Consider the following 13,624-nt stretch of genomic DNA (forward strand, 5'->3'; position numbering starts at 1 on the left):
AAGATCGGGGATTTTTTATGACAAAACTAATAAGAGAAAGTATGCATTTATTTAGGGGTAAAAACAACGTAGCTACTCAATGTTCTAGGCGTTGGTGAAGACCTCGCCTTCGATGGTTTTCAACTTGTAGGCGCCTGGCCAGAGTACTTCCACGATGACATATGCCCCTCCAGGGCAGGAAGAGCTTGTGGCAGTCCTTGTTGCTCTGCATGAGGCGAAGAACCAGGTCCCCAACATTGAAGGCTCGGTCCCACACCTGTCGGCTATGGTACAATCGCAATGCCTGCTTATACTTGGCCGAGCAGAGGAGGGCGACATCACAAGCTTCGTCTCGCTGGTCCATGGCGTCTTCATGGGATGCCTCAGCTCCCTGTTCATTGTATGCTCTGAACCTTGGTGCTCCATAGTCGAGGTTGGTTGGGAGGATGGCCTCGGAACTATAGACCATGAAGAAAGGCGTGTAGCTAGTGGCTCGACTAGGGGTTGTCCTTAGGCTCTAGAGCACCGCGGGGAGCTCGGCGACCCAGCGTGCTTCAAATTTTTTCAACCGGTTGAAGATTTTGGGCTTGAGGCCCTGTAGGAGCATGCCGTTTGCGCGCTCGACCTGCCCATTCGTTCAGGGGTGCGCGACGGTGGCTGAATTGACCCCGATGTGGTTTTCATCGCAGAATCGAAGAAACTTCTTGTCGGTGAACTGTGTGCCATTGTCTATAATGATGGAGTTTGGTACTCCAAAGCGATGGATGATGTCGAGGAAGAACATCACGGCTTGCTCGGTCTTGATCGCGGAGATCGGCCGAGCTTCTATCCATTTTGTGAACTTGTCTATAGTGACAAACAAGTGGGTGTATCCTTCGGGTGCCTTCTTGAGAGGCCCAACCAGATTGAGCCCCTAGACCATGAAGGGTCACATGATGGGGATTATCTAGAGTGCCTGGGCTGAGAGGTGAGTTTGCCGAGCGTAGTACCAACACCCTTCATAGGTGCGCATGATCTGGTCAGTGTCGGCTACTGTAGTGGGCCAGTAGAAGCCTTGTCGGAATGTGTTTCCAACCAAGGTTCTAGGCACAGTGTGGTGACCGCAGACCCCTCCATGGATGTCACCTAGCAAATGCTTCCCCTATTCGATGGGGATGCAAAGCTGCAGGATCTCGGTGTGGATTTGTTTGTAGAGTTCTCCCTCTACAAGAACGAAGGACTTGGTGCGATGTGTGAACCATCGAGCTTCCGTCTTATCCGTCGGCAGCGTGTCATAGAGGAGGTAGTTGAGGTAGAGTGTTCTCCAGTCGACCAGAGGGTCAGACTCTATCGCTGGATCCTCTTCAAGCTCCATGACCTTGGGGCCGGACAGAGCCGTCTGTTGGTTTGCCCCTGAGGCTAGATCGGACAGACCGTCGTTGGCCTACTCAGACCCTTTGTAGCGCATCGAGGGCTTGTGTTGGTTGCTGGTGAAGACACCTGTTGGCACCGGCTCCTAGCCAGATGCCGCCTTTACAAGCACGTCGACCGCTCGTTGAGGCGCCTTGGGATGTGATTGAGTTCGAGGCCATCGAATTTGTCCTCTAGCCGTCAGACTTCTTGGCAGTACATAGCCATCTTAGTGTCGTGATAGCTTGACTCCTTCATGTCTTGGTTGACAACCAGCTAGGAGTCACCTCGGATGTTGAGGCGTTGGATGCCCAACTCGATGGCAATGCATAGGCCATTGATGAGCGCTTCATACTCAGCCACATTATTGGATGAGGGGAAATGGAGATGAACCTTGTACCTCATGCATACCCTAAGGGGGGATACGAAGACCAGCCATGCATCGACGCCCTTCTTCATCAGCGATCTATCAAAGTACATCGTCTAGTACTCTTGATCGATGGCCATCGGTGGCATTTGGACCTCGGTCCATTCCGTGATGAAGTCAGCCAACACCTAGGATTTGATCGCCATTCGGGAGGCATACGTAATGCCCTGATCCATCAACTCGAGTGCCCACTTTGTGGTTCTTCCCGTGGCGTCCTAGCTTTGGACGACCTCGCCGAGGGGGAACGATGTCACAATTGTCACCGGGTGTGACTCGAAGTAGTGGCGTAGCTTCCTTTTGGTGATGAGGACGGCGTACAGGAGCTTCTGGATTTGGGAGTTGCAGGTCTTAGAGTCGGATAGTAGCTCACTGATGAAGTACATAGGACGCTGCACCTTGAGGGCGTGCCCCTCTTCTTCCCATTCTACTACCAGAGCGGCGCTGACCACTTGTGTGGTGGCTGCTATGTATAGCAGAAGGGATTCTCCATTGGTTGGAGGGACCAAGATCGGGGCCTTTATCAGAAGCAGTTTGACCATGTCAAGTTCCTCCTAGGCCGTGGATGTCCATTCGAAGCAGTCGGCTTTCTTTAAGAGTTGATAAAGGGGGAGACCTCGTTCACCGAGGGGCAAGATGAATCGGCTGAGTGCGACAAGGCACCCTATGACTCACTAGATGCCCTTTATGTTCCGAATCAGGCCCATCCTTGTGATGGCTGATATTTTCTCCGGGTTGGCTTCAATGCCATGCTCAAAGATGATGAAGCCGAGCAGCATACCCCTCGGGACCCTGAAAACACATTTCTCAGGATTGAGTTTGATGCCATTCGCTCGGAGTTTTGCAAAGGTCTGCTCAAGATCGGCAATGAGGTGGTTAGCCCACTTGGACTTGACCATGATGTCATCAACGTAGGCCTCAACGGTCCACCCGATGAGGTCCTTGAAGCATTAGAGCATACAACATTGGTATGTGGCGCCAGCGTTCTTCAGACCGAACGACATTGAGACGTAGCAGAACGATCTGAAGGGGGTGATGAAATATGTCATGAGCTAGTCGGACTCTTTCATAATGATTCGATGATAGCCGGAGTACGCATCAAGGAAGCAGAGGGTTTCGCACCCCGAGGTAGAGTCAACTATTTGGTCTATGCGCGGCAAAGAAAATAGATCCTTTGGGCACGCCTTGTTGAGACCCGTATAGTCAACACATATCCTTCATTTCCCACTCTTCTTTCATACAAGAACAGGATTAGCTAACCACTCTAGGTGGTATACTTCCTTGATGAATCTGGCCACCATTAGTTTTCCTATCTCCTCGCCGATGGCCCTGTGTTTCTCCTCGTCGAAGCGACACAGGTGTTGCTTCACTGGCTTGGATCCTAGGTGGATCTTCAAGGTATGCTCGGTGACTTCCCTCGGGATGCCTAGCATGTCTAAGGGATTCCACACAAAGATGTCTCTATTAGCGCGGAGGAAGCCGATGAGCGCGCCTTCCTATTTGGAGGAAAGCGTGGTACTGACACACACCGTTTTACCTCGGTGCTCCCAGGGTCTACGAGGACTTCTTTAGAGTGCTCTGTTGACTCGAACAACCTAGTCGACTTCTTGGCATTGGCCGCTTCTTCGGTGACCTCCTCCTTGAGGGTGGTGAGCTCCCCGGAGGCGACGATTGCTGTGGCATGACCGCAACACTCGACCTCGCACTCATAGGTGTGCTGGAAGGAGGTGTCGATGGTGATGACCCCATGGGGACCCATCATTTTCAGTTTGAGGTACGTGTAGTTGGGGATGGCCATGAACTTCACGTAGCATGGACGTCCTAGGATGGCATGGAAAGTTTCGAGGAACCCAACCACCTTAAAGGTGAGGGTTTCAGTCCTATAATTGAACTGATCCCTGAAGGTAACGGGCAGATTGATCTGCTCAAGTGGCATGGCCTACTTCCTAGGTACGATGCCATGGAAAGGCGCCCAGGTTGGGTGGAGACGTGTCCGATTGACACCCATCTCATCAAGCATCTTGGCATACATGATGTTGAGGCCGCTGCCCCCATCCATCAGTACTTTGGTGAGTCACTTCAGGCCAACGATCGGGTCGACTACGAGCGGATATCTCCCCAGGTGCGCGATGCTATCTAGATGGTCGGTCCGATCGAAGATTATGACGGACTCTGACCATCAGAGGAAGGGAGGTGTGGCTAGTTCAGCCATGTAGACTTCACGGTGTGTGACCTTCTAACAACGTTTGGAGTGATAGGCTGCTGATCCTTCGAAGATCATAAGGCCACCATCCAGCATTGGAAAGCCATCGTCCTTCTCCTTGGCATCATCCATGGTGGGGGTAGGGTCCTTTCTATGCTCCCCTTTGTTGGAGCCTCTGCACAAGAACCACCGCATGAGGCTGTAGTCCTTGAGCAGATGCTTAACTAGGAAGACATGGTTCAGGCACAACCCCTCGAGTAATTTTTCAAAGTGGTTCGGAGTGCCCTCCATGGGCTTTCGACCACCCTTGTGGTCAGCAGTGGCCACAAGTCAGTCCTCGCACCATTGCTTCTTGTACTTCCTTTTGGCGAAACGATTGGAGGTGCCTTCACCGGTGCCCTCGTCCCACCCTACCTTGCCCTCGAGACGATCGAAGATCGCTCCAACCGCCTCTTCTCCTGAGGCATGGCTGGTGGTGATGTCCAAGAGTTCCTTGGTGGTTTGCGGGCCCTTATGTCCTAGCTTATGAACCAAAGACTCACAGGTAGTCCCGGATAGGAAGGCTCCTATAATGTCGGCGTTGACGATGTTACGGAGCTCGTTGCACTGCCAGGAGAAGCGTCAGATCTACCCGTAGAGGGTATCATCGGCCTTCTGTCGGTAGTTCTTGAGGTCTCATGGGTTCCTAGGGTGCTTGTATGTGCCTTGGAAGTTGCCCACAAAGATCTCCTTCAGATTCGCCCAACTCTAGATCGCGTTGGACGGCAGGTGTTCCAACCACGCTCGTGCCGAATTGGCTAAGAACAGTGAAAGGTTGCAGATAATGAAGTCGTCATTATCTGCACCACTAGCTTTGTAGGCAAGCCATCTTCAAGCCATAGTCCAGGGTTTGTTTCCCCAGAGTACTTCAGGATGTTGGTTGGTGGCCGGAACCTTGGTGGGAAACCAGCATTGAGGATGTGTCAGCCGAAGGCCTGAGGGCCCGGTAGGTCGGGGCTCAGGCTCTGGTCCTCACTGCTATTGTAGCATCTACCATGACAAGGATGATAGCCGTGGTGGGCTCCTTCTCTTGGGTCATCGTAGGTACATCTGCGGGCATCGAGAGTGCTGCGCATGTCGTAGTTGTGGCTGAGACGCTGATGTACTAGGACCGCGATGCGCTGCCTACCACCATGTAGCACCCGGTTTTAAAGACAAAACTAGATACACACTATATGTGTGCCCAGGAAGTCAAATCTCACATACAGCCACAAATCAGGGTAATATCAAAAGACAATACTTATTACATAACGTATTAGTAAAAGAAAAGTACCCTCAGAATAAAGACAGCGGAAAGTTGACTCCAATCTTCTGGTGAAGACTCCGAATCCACAGGGACGACTGACTGGTTGACCACAAGCCTAACTCCTCCAAAACCAGCAATCTGGTACCCATCCGGGATTTTTATCCAAGTATAGAAAAGTAAAGCAAGTGTAAGTACATGTCGTACTTAACAATTATATCATGGGGTTCATGAGGCTCAAAAGGCTGACACTGGTTTACTGCGATTAGCTTTAATAGGTCATCTTTTTAAGCAATTGGCTGGCAACAAGTTTATCCATAAGCCCATAAACTCATGATCAGGTAAACATGAATAATGTATAGCATAAACGATTAATTATTAACATCGTCATCCATTAGTGATCATCACTATTCCATAAGGGTCCAAGGTCGCTCGTGTCCATGAGCATGGCTGTTATAACAGTTTTACACTCTGCAGAGGTTGTACACGTTCACTGTGAGTCGTGATTTACCCTTTCACCCGAGGTGATCAGCCTCTTGACCCACTACCAAGGAAGGTCGGCAGGGTTCACTATGAAGCCTTTCAAAGGTTCGTCTAACAAGTTAGGGCCGCTAAGGTTTACCCATCAATAAGCATGAACCCCCCTCCAAGTAGTGACTAGCAAGTGCACCTACTTGGCAGACCGAGATCATACCCGTTGGAGCCCCTCTTGCGCCGTAAAGGTAACCACTAACAAGCTAGAAAAGGTCCTCATACTGAGCTAAAGCCAGAGCCATATGACCCTCACAGCTGTACTGTAAGTCCTGGATGATCACTTATAGATGAGTCCTTAGGGAGAGGAATCTAGAGCATTTAGAAAGTAGCTAAACACTCCAGCCCCCTATTTCCATGTTACTAAAAAGTCATGTTTTAATGTTTATTGCATATATCATTAGTCAAGTTACAAGATCATGGTTTTGATTAAGCACTAGCAAAAACTATCCAATGCAATATCCCAAAGGTATCAAGGTGCAAGATATCAAATATCTAGGATATCCTTAATGGTAACAAGGGAGACACATGCAATATGAATTTAGTGATTAAATATGAATAGGTAACAAGGATGGTCCCATGCTATACTTGCCTTACACACCGATCCTTCGGTAAGCTTTATTCTTTGATGTCTTTCTTCTTCTTCTGGATCACCACGTATATCTCACCTGACTGGACAATCGTAGAACACCACACAAACATCCATACACATACATGCATAGCATACAGTTGTATCTATATCAGAACAGTACACCAATCATAGAAAAATAAGTAAAAGAGATTGATATACGATTCTACGCATCACTATGAACACATAGTCGCGAGAGGCACGCTAATCGAAGCTATAGTTGAAAAGTTACAACTACCGAGAGATTTGCCTTATATGTGGAAAAATAAACTATAGGCTTCATTTATGTTAACTTTATGAATTCATATACAAAAGATATTTTATAAACGATATGGATTGAATTAAGTCAATCTTAGATTTAAATTATAAAACAAAAGTAAAACAAATCATATTTTATGTATAAAACCTAGTTGCATAATCTTTAATCAAGATATGATTTAAACTATGATTTTTATAAAATAGTAATATAGTAAACATCATTACTAATACGTAGATCTCGTTGTTATGAAACAAACGCAACTTGTACGGACTATTTCGGAGTTAAAATGAATAAGTTACGATTTAAACTAGTTTTGCTTTAATTAAATAATAGATTAAATCTACTCATGAATTTCAAGTGTTGAAAACATGCCTAACCGTTGTATAAACATGTAGAAAACGTAAATACGATCCTAACGCAATTTGAATGGATCAAATCGGACTTAAAATGCAAAAGTTACGCATGAAATAAGGTCCAGTGGCATTCCTGTAAATATTTGAACTAAAATTTGAATTAAAACAATTAAAATCTGAATTTAAATGTACTTTGGACTGGGCACACTAATTCTGGAAAATATAGGGGCCTAACCGAATAACAACAGGGCGGATTTGTAATTATTTTGAACTGCTTTGGATCGCGGGTTGATTCACTAAAAACCGAGGGGCTATTTTGTAAAACAGGCGCGGCTGACTGCTGGGTTGACTCGGCTGCTGACTGGGCAGCCACGTGGCAGCACGCTGTTGGCACGGTGTGCCACGCGTGCGGTGGACGCAGTGCGTTGGCGCCGTAGGCGGGGTCTACGGGTCCATGGTGGACCGGTTACTTAAAGCCGAAGAGGTACGTGATCTCGTCCATCCAACGTGGATCTAACGGCTGTGGCGAGTTAAGGGCAGCAGGCCACCGGGGAAGAGGCTCATGACGGCGGCGCCATTGTTGCCGACGGCCTGAGCTCGCGGATGCGACATTCTAGGACGCCATTTGACCATCTAGGGGCATGGGAAGGCGGAGGAGCTCACCGTGAGTTCCACGGAGGTGGTCACGGCATCCGGGAGGGCCTCGAGGGGGTGGTTCGTCGTCGTCGGCGGATGGAGAGAGAAAGAGAGGGCACGGTGAGGGGAAATCCGAGCAAAACGAATCCAAAATTGAGAAGGGGAGGCACCTACGGCTGCGTCGGGTCGTGGCAGATCTCACGGGCGCGTCGGCGTCGAGGATTGAGGCGTGGGTGAGGGAGATTGCCGGCGGCGGGGAGTTGCTTGAGCGCGGCTGAGAAAAGGGGAGAAGACGGGGCTTGGCTCCGGGCTTTATAGGCGGGATGGGGCGTGGAAAAAGGAAAGGGAGCGGGGCACGGTGATTTGCTGCCTTCCTTGCATGGGCGCCGGTGGCTTGCCGTTCGAGCGTGCGCCATCGGCGGGGAAAGAGAAAGGAAAGATGACGCGGGGAAGAAAGGAAAGGGGCCAGCTGACTGGCGGGACCCGCGGGCAGTGAGGGGGAAGGGGTGAGGCGTGCGGGCGGCTGACGCGTGACGCGACTGACGCACGGGGCCAGCGGGCAGCGGGGAGAAGGAAAACGCATGCGGCAGCTGACGCGCGGGCGTCGGCCAAGCGTGTGCGGGCGGTGCGGCGTAGGCGCTGAAGGCCGAGCGCCTACGGTGCGGGGCAGGCCGAGCAGAGCAGGCCGCCGAGCGGTGGGCTGGAGCGCTGGAAGGAAGGGGGGGGGAGTGTGGCTGGGCCGATCAGTAGGCCAGCAAGCCAAGGCTGGGAAATCGGGAAGGAGGAAGGGAAAGCGCGGCTGGGCTGCCGGTTCCTTGGCTGGGCTGAAATGGAAGAAAGGAAGATTTTTTTTAAAATGAAATTCTTTTCTATTTCTAAATTCTATTTCCTTTCTTAATTCAAAACAATTTCAAATGTGAACCAAATCAAGCATAAATATGATTTAAAATATAATTTCTAATTCCAACATAAATGAACCAATTTTTGGTAAGTTTCCAAAAATAACTTTTAAGTTCTTACATTTTCCAAATCCTTTTCTTTTTCTAATCTTCCAATTCTAAGCTAAATTCAAATCCAATTCAAGTATGGTTTCAAAAATACTTTCCCATTTGATAAAAATGGTAAATTCCATTAGGTTTTCCAAGATAAACTTTACAACTTTAAAAATACTTTTATTTTCTAATTTTCTTTTCTTTCTTTTCTTTTATTTCAAAGCCATTTTCAAACTCTTTTCAAAAGCATTCCAAATTACTTCGGAGTTTGGATCAACACCATTCATCGCAATAAATAGAATGCAACAGCATGTATGCTCACACATGTTGCTACCTTATGATGAATTTTAAATTAATGAAACTTTTTATTTTTCTATATTTCATGTGCACAAAAATTCCAACTTAAATCATTTTAACTCTATTTTAAAAGAGGCAATTTTTAGGGTGTTACAATTCTACTCCCCTTAAGATGAATCTCGTCCTGAGATTCGAGAAAACTAGGGACAAGGAAAGGAGACAGAACTAGGAATAGAACTCAAATGAAACATTCCAACATTTCAACTTGCATTGTAAACCAGCTTAACAAGTTACATCTGTCTCATCTGCAAAGCTTAAGAACAAAAGATTTGGCTACACGGACTACCCCTTTAAGTCAAGGGATACAGCTGTCTTGAATACAGAAATCTTAAACTCAAGGGCATAACTAACTTCATATGACACCCCCATCTTGACTTCTAATGTAGTTGTGTTACACCGTGAAGAGATGAGGAAATTCCATCTTCAATTGATTCTCATTTTCCCAGGTTTCATCTTCCTCTGATTGGTTATTCCATTGAACTTTACACACATTAAGCACTTCTCCCTTAAGAGTTCCCTGGGCTCTTTCTAGGATTCTAACTGGATAATCACCATCTGTCGGATGGAGCTCCTCTAAGGGTGTTTGTTCCTCTACACCATCATCTGGAAACTCACAGTCAACTTTACTATCCTCAGTATTCACACCTTCTATTAGATCATTTCCATTGTCATATTCCTCAGGTGCAGGTTGAAAACCCTCATACTCAATTCTTTCTCCTGACGGTGTGGTTAGAAGCACCAAATGCTGGGCATACTTGATGACTCCTTTACATGCAGACATCCATCCCATTCCAAGAATAACATCAACGTCCACTAACTCTAACACAATAAGGTTTGCTTCAAATTTTATCCCCTTTATGTCAAGACTAACTCTTGGGCATATGCGGTTTACCTTCATTTCTCCTCCTGGGGACTTAACCATCACTGGTTTCCTCATTGGTAGCATAGTTATCTTATGTTCTTTTACGTATGCACTGGAGATAAACGAATGTGACGCACTAGGGTCAAACATCACCATAGCATTGGCTGAACCTACTGCAATCCATCCATAAACGACCTCCTTAGCTCCATGAATGGTAGTCATATTCACATTATTCAATCTTCCAAGGATGTAATTCCGTTTTAACTTATTTCCATGCACCTGCTTCCCATGGACATTCTGTTTTGGCTCTTGAGAGCTGACCTGTTGTACTTTATCATCGGGTTGCTGATACTGATTCTGATCTATACTCACAAGTAGATTCATAGGAGGTGACTGATATTTTGGTTGCGTAGCGATCCGAGGATGAGTATTCCTTAGCTAGCATGAAAGATCACGTTTTCTCTTCTTCTCTTCCATTAGATGAGTCTGCGTCATCAAAGCTTGCTGTTTGGTTGGGGATCTTGACGGCGATGGGTTAGAAGTGGGAACATTCCTTCCAACATCTTGTGAAGCATTTCTCCTAGTAGAGGCCATCTGTTTCCAACATATGTGCATTAGGATTTAGTCATTCATAGCATTCCTTATTGTAGTTTCAAAAGATAACAAGTTAGGATTGATAATATAAAAGACTAGAGAAAACCCCAACCATCGGAATATCCAATTCTTCCACATGATACACTAGAATGCAAGAAAACTTCATCTTGCAAACCCTTCAACTTGGCTACCCCCCTTAGGAAAGGATAAACTAGGGGACACCAAAGTATAGCTTGCATCATCTCGTGATTGGAGTCTACTGTTGTCCAAAATTTTCTCATGATTTCTTTTTATCATCCAAAATCAGAGATATGAACCGATAAAGACAGGCTGCTCCATAGACAGGATAGGTAGAACAGAAGAAAATGATAACCCAACTATTTATTTCATTAATCCTTATACCTTAGGCCTATAAACTAAATGAAATTGTGGGAACACCCAACAAGATCATTGCACTAAGAACATCTACACGGGACCAACACTCAAAACTAACAACCTTGAGTTTGAGCTCAAGCCAAGCCTCATCAACATGGTGCAAGTTACCCCATTCAGTGGAAAGGCTCGTGAAGATGCTAGTGCTCATCTTCAGAATTTCCTGGAGATTAGCAGCACAATCACCATCAAGGACGTTACTCAAGACATCATACTACTTCATCTCTTTCCATTCTTACTTGTGGGAAGGGCGAAGTAGTGGTTCTACACCAATAAGGATAACATCAACACATGGGCAAAGTGTTTGAAGGCCTTTCTAGCAAAGTTTTTCCCTATAGGCTGGACCAGTGCCTTACGAGAAAAGATTTCTAATTTCCAACAGCAGAAGGGAGAAGCCATTCTAGAGGCATGGGAACGTTTCCAAGAATATATTTTAGATTGTCCTCATCATGGGATGGAAGGTTTGTTGCTCATGCAAAGTTTTTACCATGGATTAACTCAGAAAGCTCATGAACAACTTGATGCCACTGCTGGAGGATCGTTTATGCCACTCACCCTTAGAAAAGCTGAAACTCTTATGGAAAAGATAGCCTCTAATCAAGGCTGGTCATCATGCAACATTCAATCTTGCAATAAGAGCAAAGAAGTACCCAAAGAGGTGTGTGCACTGTCAACCAAGATGGACGTCTTGTTGAATTGGCTTGAACTGGCTTGAATAGTGAGCCAATTACAAGAAAGATCGTCAGGCTATACAAGATGCCTTTAATTAACAAAACACCTATGGAGAGTATTTAGGGGTTGAATTCCCTGAATATCAGGAAGATGCAAACATCGTCAACAACAATTATGCTCCACAACAACAAAGACAAGGATGGAATCAACAACAGCAATGGTCAACTTACCAAGGTAAGTACCCAGGTAATTACTATAATTCTTCTAAACCTAGACAACCATCCTTGAGAGACTTAATCTTAGAACAAGCTAAAATTAATGAGAATATTGCTAACAAGCTTGCTTTTAATGATAAGGTCCTAGAAAACATAAACACTAAAATGGATAGTTTTTCTTCTGCTATAAAAGACCAACTTAGCTATAATAAAAAGATAGAATCTCAATTAGCTCAGTTGACCGCTGCTCTGCCTGTTGCCACTAACCTTGAAAAGGTCAACGCCATAACCACAAGGGGTGACAAGTCTACTCATGACCCCCCTTATTCGACAAGGGCAGGTAAGACACCGGTAGTAGTGCAGGAAGAGGAGAAGAAGGACGATGAAGTTGAGCCACAAGCATAAGAAATGATGCAAGATTTTCATGACACCACTTTCCTACCGTTTCCACACAGAAATCGAAAAGCCAAAATGGATGAGCAGTTTGGTAAGTTCATAGAGGTAATTCAAAAGTTATATATCAATATTCCTAATGGAGATGGGGATCCCGATCTTCCGTCAGGTGATGGTAACTTTCGTTGTGGCGGAGAATGACACACCGATCCGGCTTCAGATCGAAAGATCGAACCCTGCAATCTTAGCACCGCAGCTCCTCTAGTTATCAACCAAGTCACGGACTAGGTTGACCTCACCAAGAAGGCTAATCCCTGCCTACGCAACGAAGAACACAAGCAAAAACAAGAAAGAACGCAACCACATTGCAGATGAATGATTATCTCACGAAGTTGGGGTCTCACAAACCGATGAACGACGAAACTGTTCTTGATAGAATAATCTAAGCAAAACCCCAAACCCTAATGACGGCGGCGGTGTATGATTATAAAGGTCTTAGGGTCATCGCCTACCCTGGACGCACCCCCTAATGGGCCCAAACATGATACACGGTCCAACGGACCAAAAGAAGGCGTCGCAGCACCGTGGCAGATTCTGGATGCTAACTTGTTTCGATGATTTCCATTGATTCCGAAGAGCTTTTGATGTGAAACCACTTGGATTGGCTTCCTTATCAAATTAGATTTCCATCCATATGTGGATCGTCAAAAACGGAGTCCGGATGCGTCATGGGTGATCAGTTTAAGGCAGATTGGTCCTGGATTCTGAGGCAGACTCGAACTTGAGTTGCTTTGGGCCTCCACCTCGGGGACTCAAACCGAATTAGCCTCGGGCCTCCTTCTTGACTTGGACACCCTTCCTGGCCTCCTTCCCCTCCATCCCATGCACCAAACATGGTCATATGCATGGGTGTCATGTCCTCATCAATTCCTCTGCTAGATGCTATACAGGTACCCACATATGCAAAGTACCTCAGAGACATCCTCAACAATAAAAGACCACTGCCTACCACTGAGGTAATTAAGTTAATGGAGGAGTGTAGTGCGGCCATCCTGAACACATCACCTATTAAGAAGAAGGATCTAGGATGTCCCACTATCGACTGTTCGATCGGAAACCAGAACTTTGAGAATACGTTATGCGATCTTGGAGCAAGTGTCAGTGTCATGCCCAAGAAGGTTTTCGACATGCTCAACTATTCATCACTCACGCCCACATCGATGTGCTTGCAACTAGCCGACCAATCGGTCCGCTAATCACCGAAAATATTCTGATAAAAATACGAAACTTTGTTGTTCTTGTGGATTTTGTAGTACTTGACATACAGGAGGACATGAAGACACCCCTTATCCTTGGTAGGCCCTTCTTGACTACTACAAATGCACACATTGATGTCGAAGCCGAAGAAATCAAATTCCATATC

At 46.4% G+C, this 13,624-nt stretch overlaps 1 non-coding gene across 1 annotated transcript; it reads right to left on the minus strand.

Moving 5' to 3' along the window:
* Positions 1-11,269: 11,269 nt before the first annotated feature.
* On the minus strand, positions 11,270-11,377 carry LOC136478563 (small nucleolar RNA R71). Its single transcript, XR_010764287.1, has one exon. It is a non-coding gene; the product is annotated as a small nucleolar RNA R71 (small nucleolar RNA).
* Between the last annotated feature and the right edge of the window lie 2,247 nt (positions 11,378-13,624).

This window comes from Miscanthus floridulus, chromosome 8, assembly GCF_019320115.1.
Source record: "Miscanthus floridulus cultivar M001 chromosome 8, ASM1932011v1, whole genome shotgun sequence".
NCBI classification, from domain to species: domain Eukaryota; kingdom Viridiplantae; phylum Streptophyta; class Magnoliopsida; order Poales; family Poaceae; genus Miscanthus; species Miscanthus floridulus.